The sequence below is a fragment of the Mesoplodon bidens genome (assembly GCF_964165515.1).
Source record: "Mesoplodon bidens genome assembly, contig: HAP1_SCAFFOLD_302, whole genome shotgun sequence".
In the NCBI taxonomy this organism is placed as follows: Eukaryota; Metazoa; Chordata; class Mammalia; order Artiodactyla; family Ziphiidae; genus Mesoplodon; species Mesoplodon bidens.
The window spans coordinates 444,713-460,308 of record NW_027671335.1 but is presented as its reverse complement, the minus strand read 5'-3'; the positions used below and the strand labels follow the sequence as shown (position 1 = coordinate 460,308).

At 39.3% G+C, this 15,596-nt stretch overlaps 1 pseudogene across 1 annotated transcript; it reads left to right on the top strand.

Moving 5' to 3' along the window:
* The first annotated feature begins 423 nt into the window (after nucleotides 1-423).
* On the top strand, nucleotides 424-5,228 carry LOC308611556 (ferritin light chain-like; annotated as a pseudogene). Its single transcript has 2 exons — nucleotides 424-462; nucleotides 4,545-5,228. The product of its transcript is annotated as a ferritin light chain-like (transcript).
* Nucleotides 5,229-15,596: the final 10,368 nt, after the last annotated feature.

Sequence of the window (15,596 nt, the reverse complement as noted above, 5' to 3'; positions counted from 1 at the left end):
AAGAAATAGAAGTAGAAGGAACAGTTCCTAATTAAATTTATGAAGCCAGTATTACCTTGATACCAAAACCGGACAGGGATACGATAGAAAGAAGAAAACTACAGACTAATATTTTTTATGAAATTGGCTGTAAAAATCCTCTGCCAAATATTAGCAAATTAAATCCAGAAATATATAAAAAGAATAATATACCATGACCAAGTGGCATTTATTCTAGTTATGCAAAGTTGGTTAAATATTTTAAAATCAAACAATGTTATCCACCATATCCAATAGATTAAAGGGAAAAGTCATGTGATCCTATCCAATAATGCAGAGAAAGCACTTGACAAAATCCAATCCCATTCATGATTGTAAAAAAAGAAGAAAAAAGAACTCCAAGCAAACTAGGAATAGAAAAGGAACATACTGAAACTCATAAAGATGATCTACAAACAACCTATACCGAGATTATATTTAACCGTGAAAGACTGAATGCTTTCTCTGTAAGATCAGAAACAAGGCACAGATATCTGCTCTCACCACTTTTATTAAATGTATTACTGGAGGTTCTAGTAAGAAAATAAAGCAAAAATAAATAAATACATACATTTAAAAGTTAAATTTTTAAAAAGTTCATTTAAAGGATAAAAGGACTATTCCTACTATGTTGAATAGGAAGGAATATATCCTACTGAATGTTGAAGAGTAATATATCCTATTATATTGCCTAAGGAAAAGTAAAACTGTCTGTGTCTGAAGAGGACATGATAATCTAAATGGAGAAAATACCAAGGAATCCACAAAAAGCTTGAGAAATAATATTAGTTTGTAAATGTTTTAGAGTACAAGATCAACACAATTTTATCACATTATATATTAATAACAAATGTGTAGAAGCTTAAATTAAAATATGTGATGCCATTTACAACTGACCTAAATAAATACTTAAATACAAGCCCAATAGGACATTTATAGGACCTCTATACTGAAAATTACAAAATGCTGATGAAGAAAAATTTTAAAGTCCCAAACAAATAGGGAGACATACCTTGTTCATGGATTAGGAAACACAACATAATAAAGATGTCAATTCTCCCCAAGTTAAGAGGCTTAACACAATTACTCTTAAAATGCCCTCAAGGTTTTTGCGGATATAGACAAGCTTTTTCTAAGATTTGTATGGTAAGAAGAGGCTGAAGAATAGCTAAAACAATTTGTAAAGGAAGATTAAAATGGGAGGAATTAATCCACCCAATTTCAAGACTTTGCAGTAATTTTGGAGGGTAGATACATAGATCAATGGAATGGAATAGAGAACCCAGAAATAGACTGACATAAATACATTTAACCTGTTTTTGACAGCAGTGCAAAAGCTATCAAGGAAGAATAGACATTTCAAAAAATGGTACTGAAACAGTTGGACATCCCTTGACAAAAACAAACAAAAAATGAACCTTAACCTAAACCTCCACACCTTACACAAAAATTAAATCAAAGTGGATCATAATCTTAAATGTAAAAGCAGGACATTTTTAGAAAAAAAAATAGAAAATCTTTGGCATCTAGAACTAGGTGAATAATTCTTAGACTTGACACCGAAAGTATGATCAATAAAAGCAAAAACTGATAAATTGTATCTCATCAAAATGAGTTAAAAATGCTTCATAGAAGATCCTTTTAAGTGGATGAAAACTCAGATTACACAGTGGGAAAACATATTTGAAAATCCCATATGAGACAGATGACTTGTATCTATAATATACAAAGAACTCTCCAAACAACTTAAAAAAATCCAACTAGAAAATAGGCAGAGGACAGGAACAGACATTTCATGGAAGAGAATATACACATGGCAAAGAAGCACATGAAAAGATGCTCAACATCATTAGCATTAGGGAAATGCAAATTAAGACCATAATGAGATATCAGAGAATAACTAAAATTATAGTGACAACATCAAATGCTGGCGAGTACGTAGAAAAGTTATATCACGTCACTGGTGGGAAAATAAAATGGTTTAGCCACTCTGAGAAACAGCTTGACAGTCTCTTTTAATCCTAAAAGTAGATTCACCCTACAACGCAGTACTTGTACTCTTGAGCATTTATCCAAAAGAAACAAAAACTTAATTAAGTTCCCACAGAAACTTACACATAAATGTTCATAGCAGTTTTATTTATCATAGCCAATAACTGGCAACTACCCAAATGTCTTTCAATGGATGAATGTTGAAACAAATTGTGATAAAATCTTATGATAGAATACTACGGAGCAACGAAAAGGAACAAATTATTAATATATGCAAAAATTAAAATGAACTTCAAGGGAATGATGCTGAAGAAAAAATGTTTAAAAGCCAATCTCCGAAGATTAAGTAATTCATGATTATGTTTACGTATTATTCTTAAAATAACAAAACTGTGGAGATAGAGAACAGATTAGAAGTTGCCAAGGGTTAGAGATGGGGGTAGAAGGTACAGTGGGGAAACTTTGTGAGGTTTTTGTGGTCCCAGTACAAATAATACAGCACTCTTGGTTTTAATCCCTAAAGATTTTTAAAAACAATTCCTAATAAGAGTTGTCCAGATATTTAGCAATGGCAGCAGATTACAGGTATAGCTCCCCAACATGACAACTTCAAAAGAGATTGTACTAATTCAATGCATATGTTAATTTTAAAAAGGCCAGTCACAGTACTTAAATGGTATATATCTTAACGATATTATTCTAAGTATCTAGCTGTACCAGATGGACTAGCAGGATTTTCTGTACATTCAATCTTATTTAAGACAGTAAATCTTATAATAAGAGAGTTAAAAAAAGAAAAAGAAAAACAAACAAACCTCAACTACAGTTGGATATTCTCATAGGAAGATGAGGTGAAAATATGTAGCAGTGGTTCAAAAGCTTAAGCAGTGGCACCTAAATTTGGCTGCATATTAGAATCATCTGAAGCACTTTTTAAAAACCCTCACACTGACTGTTGGTCATCCTAGACCAATAAAATAACTTTAAATCTCCTCAGACGATGCCAGTGTCTAGCCAGAACTGAGAACCAGCAGACTAAGCAGAAGGGGATGTTTCTACAAAGATTTCTTAACAATAAGTCCTTTCACCCAATCAGATTTACCTTCCCACAAAGGGGTAAAGAAGGCTAGATGCTGACCATACTTGCTTAGCTTTAATTAGCACTTGTGACTCGCCCAAATCCTAGATCATGTTTCCCCTAAATTTCATGTTATTCCCTAAGTTTTTCAAATCCAGGGCTAAGGGGTTTGCCAGGATGAGGTTTTAAGTGTTCACACAGGGGAAGTCCCTGGCAAACCAGGACAGCGGTCACTACATTGAATTGTAAAGCATCCTAAATAACCCTGCCACTGCTCCCAGATACTAGTCTGTGCCAACCAGTGGAGAAAAGGCATTCTCCATTACTACCACGGCAAATGCTGCTGTACTTGCCTTGGCTACTCCCTATCTTTTCCAGGCATCACTCCCCTTCACCTGCTGGTGGACACTTTGGCCAGCTGACAATGCAGATATTTTCAAACTTTAAGGTGAATAAAAATCATATGGAGGGCCTGTTATAACAGAGATCACTGAGCCCCACTAGAGTTGCTGATTCCATAGGGCTGGGATAGGGCCCTAAAACTTGAATATCTGACACATTATCAGGGGACGCTGGTAAAGCTGGTCAAGTTGTTACTGAATGCAGGTTCATGTGTCTGAAGCACAGTGAGGCCAAACAAACCTAAAGGTTGGAGTCTGGAGAAGAGAAAGGTTTATTGCAGGATCGAGCAAGGAGAGGGGTGGTCCGTGTTCCAAAACCCCTGAAATCTCCAAAGGATTTCAGCAAAGCATTTTTAAAGGCCAGGTGAGGGAGGGACATCCCAGGGCATGTGATCAGCTGGTGCACAATCCTCTGATTGGCTGATGTTGAGGCCACAAGGCAGGTAACATTATCCATCCTTAGGTGCCAGGAGGTCTGAGGGCTACGTGCTCATGATCATCAAGGAGTTCATTTCTTCCATTGGGTGGTGGTTTTTAGCATCTGAAAACTCAAGAAATATGCCTGAGATACTATTATCTGAGTACTTCAGAGAGAAACTACAATAGAGGATATGGGGGATGGGTCTGTCCTAGGAAGGCCCCATAGGGTACTGCTTGGTTACAAGGTGACCATACTTTGAGAACCACTGCTCTAGTGGCTTGGAATGTTAAGAAAGCAATGGAAGAATCCCTTCCCAGATCTAGATTCTAGTATCACCAGCTATTTTGGTGGGAGGAAGGGTAAGTTTTGTCCTTGCTTGGACTTCTTGTTCATTTATATCAAAGCCTATTTGAGGCAGTGCGTTCGGCAGTCCTGCAGATCTGTCTTTTGCTTCAACAGTGTTTGGAATGAACAGACCCAGGGACGCTCCTTGCTCCAGCCCCCGACCACCTTCCAACCTTTCTTCCTTTCGCAACCTTTGGAATCAGACACTCAGCTATCCTCAGCCTCCAGGACAGGCCAACACCAGTTTTTGAGCTTAGCTCCTTATCACTGATCAACCACGAGTTCACAGGTTCGTCAGAATTATTCCACCGAGGTGGAGGCCGCCGTCCACCGCCTGTTCAACATGCATCTGTGGACACTTACCTCTCTCTGAGCATCTATTTCGACAGCAACAATGGGACTCTGGACAGTATGGGCCACATTTTTCGCCAACTGGCTGAGGAGAAGTGTGAGGGCGCCCAGCGCCTCTTGAAAATGCAAAACCAGTGCTGCGGCCGCGCCCTCTTCCAGGATGCGCAGAAGCCTTCTCAGGATGAGTGGGGTAAAACCCAGGATGCTGTGGAAGCCGCCATTCTTAGGGAGAAGAATCTGAACCAGGCACTAACGGATCTGCGCGCCCTGGGTCCTGCCCGTGCAGACTCCCAGTTCTGTGATTTCCTGGAGAGCCGCTTCCTGGAGGAGCAGGTAAAACTCATCCAGAAGATGGGAGACCACCTGACCAACCTCCGCAGGCTGGCTGGTCCGCAGGCTGTGCTGGGCGAGTATCTCTTTGAAAGGCTCACCCTCGAGCCAAACAGGAGTCTCTGAAGTCCAGCCGCGTCTGAGGAGACCCTCTGGCGTCAGAGCTTCTGCCTGAAGCCCCGCTCTGCAGCCACTAGGCAGCTTTGTAACCGCCCTGGAGCCCTCTCCCAAGCCTTGGACCAAATGGAAACAATAATGCTTTTTGCAGAAGGAAAAAAAAAAGCCTATTTGAAATACAAACAGAATAAAGTGAAAAAAAGAAATATATACATATATTCACGTTCTTTTAACATATGAATTGCCCCACTTTATCTGTGTGAAATAAGTTTGTTCCCATTATTGGGCTGGTTCTCAAGCTTTGCTGCTCGTTTGAATTACCTAAAGAGCTTTGAAGAAAAACATTGGTGTCTGGGTCCCAGCCCCAGAGATTTTGATTCAGTAGGTCTAGGGAGGAGCCTGGGCACGGGAAGGTCTCAGAGTTCCCCAGGTGATTCTAATGTGCAGCAACTTTGTGAACCACCTCTTGGCTTCAATGCAGCTAGTCATCAGATATTAAATCTAAGACACATGGACTACTAGTGCGTGAGCTCTGTCGCTAGGTGTATTCCATTTTCTTTCTCCTGGAAGATTCGTGCCAGGGAAAATGATTGATAGTTGTGTTACTTCTCTGAAATGGATGGAAATTTCCAATTAGCGTGAACAGGGGAGGGTGAATGGGTGAATGCAATAAGGTGTATCATTTACGTATTGCCCTATGTGTATGGCTAGAAGCTTTTGCAACTGAGGTCTGCCCTACTTTTCATGCTAATGGTAATGCTTGTCCTCCTAATGCAGCCATAAACTTTATAAGCCCATAGGTAGACAGCATCACAAAATATTTACCCCTCCCCACTGGCCCACTCTCAAGCTTCACTCCCCTTCCCCAATACACAAATGTACATCAATGCGCTTGAGACCAATATCAACATACTGACCTTCAATTCTTCTACTCTGCAGCTTCCCTCTTATCAGGAGATGTCAGCATTTAGTGCAAGGACAAATGCTTGCCTCTTGAGGAGTAATGTAGACAAAGCCTCCAAGAGACAAATAGCCCTCAGGGAGGGGGAAAAAGTCTTTCAAAAAGGTTGATGCCCAGAGGAGGCATTTTCAGTCATCTCAGCTTAGAGGTCAAATATCCAAAATTAAAAAGGTTAAAAAAAAGAAGAAGAAAGCAAGGAAGAAAAGAAGGAAACAATTTTCTTATCTCATAGTAATAAGGCAGTTTTCCTTAAAAAAAAAAAGACTTAAATTCTCTTTCCTAATCAAAATGTGCTTTTCCATCTTTAGACTATTCCTCTTATATCCTGTATTATTCATGATGTTTAATTCTTGAAATAGCACATGGCTGAAAACAGAAGCTAACCTCTTGTTCACTATGAATTGAATCTTCTTTTCCTAGGACCCGTCTACAATGTACAATTTGGGGTTGGCCAACATAATTATTTTCTCTGAAATACGTTACAGCATTTTGCCTTTTCAATATATAGTTATACAATACATTGATAACACAACATATTTAATATAGTCAATATAGTAAATACAGCTATAACACACATGATATGATGCCACTTTGGTGATTTTCTTCATCCATGTAATTCTGAAATTTGACAGTATAGTTTTCATATTCTAATGAGCTGAGTATTACCTTTGCAAGGATAGAAAAATAAAATAAATTCATAATATTCTTGTGTGGTTTGCCCCTGGGGTGGATTACCATAATGGGGGGATATTTGAGCCTTTCCCCAAGTCATTAAAAATCCTCCAGCGAGCAGCCCCTTGTCCTCTCCAGGGAGTGGGGGGAAAGGATCTTTAATCATAATAATCGTGGGGGGAGAAATCTCGGAAATAAGACATCTGCTTCTGTGCCTTGTTGTTTTGCAGAATAGCAATGATTGCCTTAGCAGCTTCTATTGCCATATGTATACAATAAGTAAATGAACAGAAAATTGAATGAACGCATAAAAGAAGGATAAACCCACCCAGCTTAACAAACCCACTCTCTCACCTGCTGTGCCCCGAAACATGAAAGAAAGAATCATGGGATCATAAGGATTAATAAAATAACAGTCTCTGTTAACAATATTGACAGGAGGTATAAGGATAATTTGTCTGATGTGGGACCAACAGCTTAACTAACTGCTTAATTCTTTTTTTTAAGGGCAATTCATTCATTTATTGTTTAAAGATTGTAAGACATCTGAATTTTTGTAGCACAATTTAAATGTTTTACTTTTTTGATAAAGCAGAGTATAATAGCAAAAACAATTAGTTTCCAGTAATATCTATATCTCTATTCAGAATTAAGTCTTCCACAGACATGTAACCTGGAAACAAAAGCCTGTTACAATAAGCAAAGCTTCAACGGAGTGGCTACTTTTTGGGCCAGGGAAAGGTTCATCCCTATAGGAGGATGATGTGCTATGTAAAATGGCTGCAAGGTCACAGCCTTGAGGGCGTTGGAAGTCTACTATCCTATTCCACATTACGTAGTTCAGGGAACTTCAAATGTCTGTTCATCTGCAACCAAGCTGGCAACCTTTAACTGATATTTCAAGCAGGTAAGAAATAAATGAAAAGAAATCCCTACATTGATGTTCCTTGATTTACACTGTTAAATGGTTCATTAACATGTAATTCTGGCTAAGAATTACATTTGAGACTCCTTGCTCAGATTTTGGTTAACAGTACAAATCTTTCAGAAATTCATGTTTTTATTAATCAATAATTTGTCAGCTAGGATACGTTCAGGCATCAGCTGCAACATCAAAATAGGTGCACTGCCTCAGCGCTTTGGAAAGACATAATCTAAAACACTAATAGCAGACAAAATATCTGTTACTAGACAGCATATGTGCAGTACAGCAAGACAAAAACATATTCATATGTGCCACGGACCAGCCTCAGAAAGAGGATTTCACCGCCCAGGGTCAGAAGGGACGGGGTAAGGAACTGAAGTAGCACCGACGAATGGGGTCAGAAGGACCAAGACAACTGACGGTTGCAAGGCAAGTTTTATTATGCTACAGTTGCAGATTATATAGACTAGAAAAGGGAAGGTTGCCAGACGGTGGTTTACATTATCTAATGACTGTCTCGGCTCAAGGTTAACTTCCCTGGGAGAAAACCCATAAACCCAGAATCATCCAAAATAACCTGCACGTGCAGGGTGGAGACAGATTGGCTTGTCTCATTTTACATACTTTCTGATTTCTGGACCCTGGTGATTTATCTCCCGTGGAATGGAACAAGGAGGGGAACAAGTAGGGACAGTCCCTTCGAGCAGCAGCGGCATGCCTGGCATGTCTGTAGCCTGCTCTCAAGGCTGATTGCTTCCCACAGGTCCCCCTTCTTTATTTTTTAATTTTTGCTGCAAAATAATTCCATGAAGCTTAGTGCCGAGAGTAGTATACTGAAGCATGAGGATACGAAACAGACATGAGAAGATTATTATCAATAATAGGCAAATTATGGCCAGGGTAATAACTCCTGACAACCCTCTAGTAATCCACGACTAAGGGTTTAACCACTTTAAATGATCCAGTAAAGTTTGAATTACATCTTCTGGTGAAATATCATCAAGATGTGCATGTTGTATATCCTGAATTTCAGCATTTAATTTCTTAAGATCAAGACTAATATTATTATCTGACCAAACACTCAGCAGATGCATTTTTACTTTTTCCCATTCCCAAATACAGTCATTGTACTTGTAAGGAATAACACAAATCCACGTATACTTTGCATGACAAGCTAAACGCATCCTCAATTTTAATGCTGCCATCTGATCTCCAATCCTCAAAATTGCGTTTTTAAATTCATCTAACTTGTTATTAATCTGTAAATCTATGTGACTTTGTAAAGATTAAGCAAGACTGGTATTTTGAGATAATTGATTAGCAAAGTGAGCATGATTAATACTCTGTGAAAGAGCAAGACGGGCAGTAGCCGCGGTAGCAGACAGAGCAGCCAAGGCAAGTAAACTTACTATTAGCCACCCAATAAAGCGTCTCCTTCTCTGCAAGGCTTTAGAGAGTTCCACCCATGCCTGTACTCCAGTATCTTCATACCAAGGTTCTCTCAGATGTACAGGCACCATAACATATATGGGTTGCCTTAGTATAAGCACAGATTGTGTTCCTGCAGAAGGGAACATACAACTGCTAAAAATACAATGAACACAGCTAATATTATATCCTCCTTTGGAAGAATTACCAATGTTAATAGAACCAATCAAAAGTGTATATGGAGGAGCAACACAAGTTATAACAGGTGTATTGGAATAAGTTAGAGCTAGTTTCCATATATCCCAGTTCTTTTGAAATGTGATAAACCTATCTATGATGGGAATAGAAGAGAGAAGAATTGACCCCTTGGTATGATCTGTAGTACACCATATTTGGTTATTATTCCAAGATGCATTGCAACATTCAAAATTGGATCCAGCAAAGTTAATGGTCATAAAAGGAGGAAATTGAGGTTTTGATTTTCTGTTAAGAATAGTAACCTTATGTCCAACTATAAGTATCCCTTGTCCTCCAAGTAAATGCTTCATACAGAAATAATTTCCTGAATCTTCACCTGGAACCTTGGCTATAGTAATAGCGGAATCCCAAAGTGGCGAGGCATATGAGATTCGACCTCTAATATTAATAGCTTGCCCATTTTTATACCAAATGATGGTATCCTTAAGATCCTCTCGTCGGCTGGTAGCCGGGCCTGTAAGAGTAATGTTGGTTCCTGTAAAATGAAGGTTCACAAAAGCAAAACAGTGTAATAAATGAGTGATAACATGTTTAGTAGCTTCTCGGGTCTGTGCTGTAGCACAGAGGAAACCAGAATAAGTATCAATAGTGACATGAACAAATTGTAATTTCCCAAAAGACGGGATATGAGTAACATCCATTTGCCATAAATAACTAGGTAATAATCCACGAGGATTAACACCATAATGTGGAACAGGAAGGTGAGGTAAGCACTGTGGGCATTGCTTAACAATTTGTCGGGTGGCTTCACGAGTAAGGGAAAATTCTTTGCGTAACGTAGCCGCCGACTGATGGTGTAAAGCATGCGACTGCTGTGCTGCTTGTGAAGCAGTTTGATCATAACTTACCATAATATGAGGGTGTCCAGGACATGGACCATGAGTATCAACAGTATGAAGATAATGAATGCAATACCTTAGCCATTCTTGACAGCATGACGAACGGAAAGGAGGAGGACGGTAATTTGGGATATGTCCTGCTTTAGGGAAAAGAGATTGAGGAGGAAGAGTAACTTTAACTTTATTTTTGGGAGGAAAACGCACAGGATAAAGATCACGTTTAGATCGAGTTAAAACATCTGCAGTCACATTAAGTTTAGACAATGGACCAGGCAAGTTAGAATGAGCACGGATATGCAGAGCTGCAACACGGCCATCGTGGGAACGAATAAGCTGTTGAAGCAAACGAAAAGAGGATGATAATTCAGGGTCATTAGTATGTCCTCTGGTCACAGTCTCCAGAAGAAATAATAAGCTGATAAGATATTTACTATCAGAAAACAAATTAAAAGATATAGAAGGCAAATGTTTAAAAGCCATCATGACAGCATACAGTTCAACACGTTGAGCTGAAGTCAAGGAAGTTTGTTTAATGAGTTTTGTTCCGTCGTCAGTGATTACAGTAGCCCCTCCTGAAGAAGAACCGTCTGTAAAAACCAAAGGTACATGAGGAATAGGCTGTTGCCTAATTATAGAAGGAAAGATATAACAGTTAACTTTGTCGAATTGGATCAATTTATCAGCAGGGTAATGGCATTCCAAGGCACCTGAAAATCCTGCAAGAGCAAGACCCCATTCATTACTATGTTGAAAAAGCCAATTTTGTTGACTAACTGAATAAGGGATAATAATTTGAGAAGGTTCTATACCCAGAAGTTGTAAGCATCTAGTTCTACCTTGCATTATTAGCTTACTACTAAGTTCAAAATAAGGGTTAATAACCTTAGAGGATGTAGTTTTCATATGAATCCATTCAATAATGCCAACAGTTTGCCATAAGATGGCAGTAGGCACATGAGGTGTTGGACAAGCAATTAAAGAAATTGGCAGGTGAGTATGCATTCGAGTTAACTGTGCAGAGCTGATAGCTCTATTAACTACTTGTAAAGCTTGAAGTGCTTCTGGAGTCATAGAGCGTGAAGTAGAAGGAGCTGAGTCACCTTTAAGAATATCAAACAAAGGCTCTAATTGAGCAGTAGTAAGTTTTAAGGAAGGCCTTGGCCAATTAATGTCTCCAAGTAATTTTTGAAAATCCTTTAATGTTTTTAAATTATCAACTCGAATTTGCAGTTTCTGAGGCCTAATGGTAGTGTTATCAATATATTTTCCCAAATAGAAAAATGGAGATTGTCTTTGAATTTTTTCTGAGGCAATGACCAAGCCAAATGATTGTAAGGATTGTTGTAAAAATGGAAAAGCAGTCTCTAATAAAGAAATATTATCAGTGGCTAAAAGTATATCATCCATATAATGTATGAGATATAACGTTGGAAACCTTTTTCTCACAGGAGTTAAGGCCTGAGCCACATAGTTTTGGCATAATGTAGGACTATTTGCCATGCCCTGAGGCAATACTTTCCATTGAAAGCTCCTCATGGGCTCCTTAAAATTTAAGGAAGGCAAGCTAAAAGCAAAATGTTTTCTATCTTCAGGAAACAAAGGAATAGTGAAAAAAACAATCTTTTAAATCTATAACTAAAAGATGATAATCGTGTGGTATGGCTGTTGGAGAGGGTAGGCCTGCTTGAAGAGCTCCCATTATTAGCATAGTTTTATTAACAGCTCTTAGATCCGGTAATAACCTATATTTTCCAGATTTTTTCTTGGTAATAAAAATAGGAGTATTCCAAGGACTATTGGAAATTTCTAAATGCCCTAATTGTTTCAGTACTAATTGTTCTGCAGCTTCTAATTTCTCCTTTGTGAGGGGCCATTGGTCCACCCATACAGGGTCATCACTCAGCCAAGTAATTGGATCGGCAGTGAGTGGAGGAGAATCCAAGGCCCCTAAGAAAAACACAAACCTTGTCTATCATATTTTATTTTCACATCAATAGGATAGACAGGTCCTTGTTGATTTGTTCCCAGCCCTTTTGTGGGAAGAAATCCTTGATCCAACATCATATTAGAGACTTGAGAATTTGGACTATAAAGTAATACTCCCATTTCTTTTAATATATCTCGGCCCCAGAGGTTTAAAGGCAGCCTAGGCAAAACATAAGGCTGGAAGTATCCTGAATGGCCCTCACTATCTTGCCATAATAACTGACTACTTTGCATAGGAGAAGAACTCTGTCCTATTCCTTGAAGTTCTGTAATAGTAGGACTAACGGGCCAATGTTTATGCCAGTGAATCTGTGTCATAACAGAGACATCAGCTCCAGTGTCTAACAAACCTGAAAAAACCTTTCCATTAATGGTTCATTTCCTTTCTGGATGTTCTTTCCCTATCTTCTGAATCCAGTAGGCAGCATTAGATGATCCAAAAGCCTTTGTGTCTCTCTTTTGATGTTGTAAAATTTGTCCATGAGGTACAAAGGGCAAAAGTAGCAATTGTGCAATTTTATCCCCAGGAGAAATCATTATTATATTTTTAATAGTTTGTGCCATGATTTTTATTTCTCCTTCGTAGTCACAATCTATGACTCCTGGCATAATAGTTAAACCCTTCATGGTGACACTACTTCTTCCCAATAGTAGTCCCATCAAACCCTTGGGTAAAGGTCCATAGATGCCCGTAGAGAAGGCCTGAGGACCCATTTCAGGAGTTAATACATATCGGGCGGAGGTACTGTGGTCCAGTCCTGCGCTTCCTGCTGTTTCTCTGGAGAGCAAAGATATTGTATGTTTTTGTTTTTGGTTAATGTCTGATTGATAGTTTGAGGAGGATACACAGACATTGCCCCTATTATCTGTTGGGGCCGGGGAAGGCCCCGGGAGGAGTTTCCCGACAGTGGTGTTCCATCCTTGTGGGCCACTGAGCGACCAACAATCGCGTGCCCAACGTTTTCCCCTATTGCATTTAGGGCATAAACCAGGGATTTTCTGACCATCTGGAGGGTTTTGAGTAGGGAAGGAAGGACCAGGGTTACAGTGAAAAGATCTACATTCTCCAGCAAAATGACCTGCCTTTCCGCATTTAAAACTAGTCTTTGTTCTCTTTGGATTGTTTTTAAACCCCACTTTAGTTGATGCTGCAGCCATAGCAGCACCCTGTATATAAGCAGGCCCAATGTCTGCACAAAGGCGAATATAATCCTCCAATGTTCCCCGTTTTCTCCAAGGTCGAATCGCAGCCTGACATGCATTATTAGCATTTTCAAAAGCAAGTTGCTTAACTACAATTGTACCAGTGAGTCCATCCACAATGAGTCTCCCCACCGGCTGTAACAATCTATCTACAAAATCAGCATATGGTTCATCAGGTCCCTGTCTAATTTTTGAAAGATCCTCAGTTTTGTGTGTAGAAGATAATTTCCTCCAGGCTTGTAATGCCAAATGATTTATTTGAGGATAAGCAACAAAGGGATAAGTTAATCGAACTTGTAAAGAAATATATGGTCCTTCCCCAATCAGCATATGATAATCAACTGGAATATCATGGGTAGCATTCTTTTCTGCTTGTTCAGCAGCCCGTTCATAAAAATCAAACTTCCATATTAAATAATCTCCACCATTTAAACAAGCTCGTGCAATAGACTGCCAATCAGCAGCGGGAAGAGCTTCTCCTGTAATAGTGTCAACCATAGCAGTAGTAAAAGGAGCAGTGGGCCCATATTGAGCACAAGCAGATTTTAAATCTTTCAAAACTTTAAAAGGAAGAGCCTGATGCTCCCTAATAGCCTGTTGAGGATTATTAGGATCAGGTCTTTCCGTGACAGGACAACAGAAAATAGGATCTTCTCCTCGTTTTATTGCTGCTTGTACAGCACGTTGCAAGGGACTGAGCAGTTTTACAGATGGAGAATTTTGAGGAAGACAGTCCTTACTAATTTGCAGCTTTTTCACTGACTTATCTATTATAGCCATTAGAAAATCATCTTCAGGATACTTCTCTCTTTTATGTTTAAAAGCCTCATCTGTTAAGTCAAAATGTTCCTCTTCATCTGAAATATTTAAATTGATTAGCTCTTTTGGTTTAGGAAGTGGCGACACAGTAGCTGATAATACAGTCGTTTCTTCTGTCAGAGGCTTATGTTTTTCTGACTTTACATTCAAATCAACACTATCATGAGAAGAACCTAAACATATTTTTATCAGATTCCACAAACTAAATGTAACAACGGCAGTATGAGTAGGCCCTCGAGACTCATAATAATTTTTAAAATCTTCTCCAACTTTCTGCCAGATTTCTATGTCACAGAGCCGCCATCAGGAAACCAGGGAGATACATCATGGATATGCTGCAAAAATTCAGTCAACTGTGAGGTAGAAACTTTATTACCCCGAGCTTTAAGCATCGAAAGTAAAACCGGAGCAAATAATTCACGCTCCTTTGAGCCCTTTTGCCCCATCTTATTTTACTTCTGACTGTTGCCTTATGCCTCTGTTAGTTTCACTTTTACTCGTGTCCACACATATTTTGCATAAGGGTTCTCTTACCTGCACTTTCTTTTTCTTTTCATTGGCTTCACGCTTCAGGTCCCTGTTCAGGCGCCACTTGCCGCGGACCAGCCTCAGAAAGAGGATTTCACCGCCCAGGGTCAGAAGGGACGGGGTAAGGAACTGAAGTAGCACCGACAAATGGGGTCAGAAGGACCAAGACAACTGACGGTTGCAAGGCAAGTTTTATTATGCTACAGTTGCAGATTATATCGACTAGAAAAGGGAAGGTTGCCAGACGGTGGTTTACATCATCTAATGACTGTCTCGGCTCAAGGATAACTTCCCTGGGAGAAAACCCATAAACCCAGAATCATCCAAAATAACCTGCACGTGCAGGGTGGAGACAGATTGGCTTGTCTCATTTTACATTCTTTATGATTTCTGGGCCCTGGTGATTTATCTCCCGTGGAATGGAACAAGGAGGGGAACAAGTAGGGACAGTCCCTTCGAGCAGCGGCGGCATGCCTGGCATGTCCGTAGCCTGCTCTCAAGGCTGACTGCTTCCCACACATATGTTGGCTTGTTTAAGCCTCAAGCCCTCGATCCTTTGATGAAATACAATAATTTCATTCCTATGGTTTTCAATACCAAAAACTCAACCTCCAGGAGGGCTAAAGTCTAATTTGTACTCCAAACCAAGTAGCAGTGCAGTTCGCTACTACTGAGGCTGAATCCATAAAGACTTCAAGACCACGACCAGAAGACAAGTTATTATATATAATACCCTAGAAGGCCTGAAACATAATTATCATATACATAGCTGGTCCTTCAGAGCTTTTCACCTATAACATGTTTTTTGATGAAAGTTATTTAATGTACTGGAGATAACTGTGACTTACTGATCAAATATTTGAATACTTATACTTACCTGGGATTTCATTTCTGCTGAAAGAAAAAGGAAAAACAGGACTCACC